General features: G+C 44.9%; 1 long non-coding RNA gene across 3 annotated transcripts; it reads left to right on the forward strand.

Annotated features, from left to right (window-relative positions):
• Window positions 1-310: 310 nt before the first annotated feature.
• On the forward strand, window positions 311-4,295 carry LOC127534560 (uncharacterized). Of its 3 annotated transcripts, none has more exons than XR_007942733.1 (5): window positions 311-2,669; window positions 3,084-3,155; window positions 3,264-3,857; window positions 4,164-4,235; window positions 4,272-4,295. It is a non-coding gene; the product is annotated as an uncharacterized LOC127534560 (long non-coding RNA). The 3 variants fall into 3 exon arrangements; XR_007942734.1 differs by having other exon boundaries at window positions 3,264-3,839; XR_007942732.1 differs by lacking the exons at window positions 4,164-4,235; window positions 4,272-4,295 and having other exon boundaries at window positions 3,264-4,120.
• Window positions 4,296-4,648: the final 353 nt, after the last annotated feature.

Genomic DNA, 4,648 nt, shown 5'->3' on the forward strand with positions numbered 1-4,648 from the left:
CGATGTCCTCCCCATGTGGACCACACAGCACATCCCAGTCTGTGGTCTCAAAGCAGTCCTGCAGCACCTCAGAAGCCTCGTCAGACCACTTCTTCACATACCTTATGATGGGGGGTTGTTTCTTCACCCTTGGTATGTAAATGGGCTGCAGTCTCACCAGGTTGTGATCTGAGCAGCCCAGCGGGGGGAGGGGGAGGAGCTGTATGCATCTTTGATGTTAGCATACAGTAGGTCCAGGGTTTTACTGTCTCTGGTCTGGCAGCTCACGTACTGTGTGAAAGTGGGGAGGGTAGCAGAGAGCGATGCATGATTAAAGTCTCCTGAGACGATAATAAGAGACTGAGGGTGAGATGTTTGCAGCTGGGACACTTCACTGTGGATGAGTTCACAAGCTGTCTCTGCATCAGCTGAGGGGGGGATGTACACAGTCACAGCTATTACATGTGAAAACTCCCGGGGCAGATAGAACGGACGCAGACTGACTGCCAGTAATTCAACATCCTTAGTGCAAAGCCGCTGTTTTACACTGATGTGTCCAGCATTACACCATCTCTCGTTCACATACGTCGCCAGGCCCTCTCCCTTTCTCTTACCGCTCTTCTTCACGTCTTGGTCCACTCTGACAAAATGAAAGCCATCCAGAGTTAGGATTGAGTCAGGAGTCTGTTCGTTAAGCCATGTCTCGATAAACATCAATGGGAGACGCCAGTGTTTACAAACAGTGACGTCACGAAGTCATGTGATTACCGCGCTGGTTGGCAAGAGGAACCAGAGGAACAATGGCTGACGATAACAATGCGAACTATCCTTCCGTGAAATTGTCCGATTATGCTCAATCCTTATCACCTGAGGCCCGACAAAGATACGTGAGTAAGCTGAGATATCAGGGAAACGGTAAAACCTTGCCAGATCCCTACAATTTGAAGACTGTGTGGGTTGACGATCCTTCATTGTGGCCGGACATTTCCTTCACCGACATTTATTTTTAATTGATTGACACCGTTGGGCAGTTCACCCACCCAAAAATATATAATTATGAATTAAAAATAATATATCTTCTGTTAATCTTCAACAAGATGTCAAAGAAACGTCAAGAAGTTGCTGTATTTTTTGTCTGCAGTATGGCTTCTATGTAACAGTAACAGACCCACAGCATTGGTGATCGAAAATAGGACAATTCTAAAAAACGATCGCTAGACGCATACAGAAACAAATGTGGTTACAAATATGAGGCTGCTGGCTTAAGGAGATGTTATTGAATATGCTTCATTCGACTTTAGTAAACTTTCATCGCCTAAAAAGCGATCGGTAACACATGACAACACTGAACCAAACCGAAAGTGTAGAGATCGCTTCAGGCGAAGGAACGCTTCGTACAACTAACAACTACACATGATATTACCATTGTGGTAAATACATGTGCAATTTCATTCATGAAAAGCGATAACTTTACGTATTTGTTTCAAACCCGATATCGTTCTCGTAGCAAGCCGTTATGTTACTGCCAGTTCTTGCCAACCAGCAGCGGTCTTGTACCACGTGACCGTAACAAATGACGACATGCTGGCTTTTCCCATAGGCTGCTCTCTCTATACTCCTTCTGCTCCCTGGTCAGCCCCACCAACTCATCCATCTTATTCGGGAGAGACCTTACATTTCCCATTATAACGGCTGGAACGGAAGGCTTATAGCGTCTCCTCTTCTGCCGGTGCTTTGCTCCCGCCCTGCATCCTCTCGTTGTTCTCTGGAGCTCCGCTGGGATGTCATTCACTCTGTCCCATCGTGACTGCCTTGCCTGGCTCAGCGCCAACAGCTGGTTGCGACTGTAAACAATGGCGCCGTTTGAGTGGGTCGCCAGCTGCGAAACTTAAGAGTTCCAAAAAAAAGAGCAAAAAAAGTAGGGGAAGCGCCATCTGAACATTCATTGCTGCTCTGTACAAATGCGATGCACCCACTTGAAGAATACAATAAAAGTAAAGAGAAAAAACTACAAGAACTATCTAAAAACACCTCGAGTTAACAGGAGCTGCTGTAACTGGCTGCCACTGACAAGGCGCCATGTTGAAAAAAAAATGTAAATATGTATTGGACCTGAAGATGGAAGAAAAATGGAAAATATTTTACCTTTGGTGGTGTACTGTCTCCATAAAGTAGAGAACACAGAGGTCTAAATGTTCTTAGAGGTCCAGATGTTCATAGAGGTCCAGATGTTCATAGAGGTCTAGGTGTTCATAGAGGTCTAGGTGTTCATAGAGGTCTAGGTGTTCATAGAGGTCCAGATGTTCACAGAGGTCTAGATGTTCATGGAGGTCTAGATGTCCATTGAGGTCCAGATGTTCACAGAGGTCTAGATGTTCATAGAGGTCTAGATGTTCATAGAGGTCCAGATGTTCACAGAGGTCCAGATGTTCACAGAGGTCCAGATGTTCATAGAGGTCTAGATGTTCATGGAGGTCTAGATGTTCATTGAGGTCCAGATATTCACAGAGGTCCAGATATTCAAAGAGGTCTCGATGTTCATAGAGGGCTAGATGTTCATGGAGGTCTAGATGTTCACTGAGGTCCAGATATTCACAGAGGTGTAGATGTTCACGGAGGTGTAGATGTTCACGGAGGTGTAGATGTTCACGGAGGTGTAGATGTTCACGGAGGTGTAGATGTTCACGGAGGTGTAGATGTTCACAGAGGTCTAGGTGTTCATAGAGGTCTAGGTGTTCATAGAGGTCTAGGTGTTCATAGAGGTCTAGATGTTCATAGAGGTCCAGATGTTCACAGAGGTCTAGATGTTCATGGAGGTCTAGATGTTCATTGAGGTCCAGATGTTCACAGAGGTCTAGATGTTCATAGAGGTCTAGATGTTCATAGAGGTCCAGATGTTCACAGAGGTCCAGATGTTCACAGAGGTCTAGATGTTCATAGAGGTCTAGATGTTCATGGAGGTCTAGATGTTCATTGAGGTCCAGATATTCACAGAGGTCCAGATATTCAAAGAGGTCTAGGTGTTCATAGAGGTCTAGGTGTTCATAGAGGTCTAGGTGTTCATAGAGGTCTCGATGTTCATTGAGGTCCAGATATTCACGGAGGTGTAGATGTTCACGGAGGTGTAGATGTTCACGGAGGTGTAGATGTTCACGGAGGTGTAGATGTTCACGGAGGTCTAGATGTTCACAGAGGTCTAGGTGTTCACAGAGGTCTAGGTGTTCACAGAGGTCTAGGTGTTCACGGAGGTCTAGATGTTCATTGAGGTCCAGATATTCACGGAGGTGTAGATGTTCACGGAGGTGTAGATGTTCACGGAGGTGTAGATGTTCACGGAGGTGTAGATGTTCACGGAGGTCTAGATGTTCACGGAGGTCCAGATGTTCACAGAGGTCCAGATGTTCACAGAGGTCTAGATGTTCACAGAGGTCTAGGTGTTCATAGAGGTCTAGGTGTTCATAGAGGTCTAGGTGTTCATAGAGGTCTAGGTGTTCATAGAGGTCTAGGTGTTCATAGAGGTCCAGATGTTCACAGAGGTTTAGGTGTTCATAGAGGTTTAGGTGTTCATAGAGGTCTAGGTGTTCATAGAGGTCTAGATGTTCATTGAGGTCTAGATGTTCATGGAGGTCTAGATGTTCATTGAGGTCCAGATATTCACAGAGGTTTAGATGTTCATAGAGGTCTAGGTGTTCATAGAGGTCTAGATGTTCATTGAGGGCTAGATGTTCATAGAGGTTTAGATGTTCATAGAGGTCTAGGTGTTCATAGAGGTCTAGATGTTCATTGAGGGCTAGATGTTCACAGAGGTCTAGATGTTCACGGAGGTCTAGATGTTCACGGAGGTCTAGATGTTCACGGAGGTCTAGATGTTCACGGAGGTCTAGATGTTCACAGAGGTCTAGATGTTCACAGAGTTCCAGGTGTTCATAGAGGTCCAGGTGTTCATAGAGGTCCAGGTGTTCATAGAGGTCTAGGTGTTCATGGAGGTCTCGATGTTCACAGAGGTCTAGATGTTCACAGAGGTCCAGATGTTCACAGAGGTCCAAATGTTCATAGAGGTCCAGATGTTCACAGAGGTCTAGATGTTCACAGAGGTCTAGATGTTCACAGAGGTCTAGATGTTCATAGAGGTCCAGATGTTCATAGAGATCTAGATGTTCATAGAGGTCTAGATGTTCATAGAGGTCTAGATGTTCATAGAGGTCCAGATGTTCATAGAGATCTAGATGTTCATAGAGGTCCAGATGTTCATAGAGGTCTAGATGTTCATAGAGTTCCGGGTGTTCATAGAGTTCCGGGTGTTCATAGAGTTCCGGGTGTTCATAGAGGTCCGGGTGTTCATAGAGGTCCGGGTGTTCATGGGGGTCTAGATGTTCATAGAGGTCTAGATGTTCACGGAGGTCTAGATGTTCACGGAGGTCTAGATGTTCACGGAGGTCTAGATGTTCATAGAGGTCTAGATTTTCATAGAGGTCCAGATGTTCATAGAGATCTAGATGTTGATGTTAGAGGAGCATCATGTCGACCAAACACCTTACTGAGATACTGAACCATGATAATGGCTTCTCGTTTTTTTAGCATAAAAATTTAAAACAGCTCGTATCTGAAAACATGAAATTCTTCAAATTTAGACAGAAATATTTAGAGTTTAATTTTGATTCCACATAAA

Source organism: Acanthochromis polyacanthus, chromosome 6 (assembly GCF_021347895.1).
Source record: "Acanthochromis polyacanthus isolate Apoly-LR-REF ecotype Palm Island chromosome 6, KAUST_Apoly_ChrSc, whole genome shotgun sequence".
Lineage (NCBI taxonomy): Eukaryota > Metazoa > Chordata > Actinopteri > Pomacentridae > Acanthochromis > Acanthochromis polyacanthus.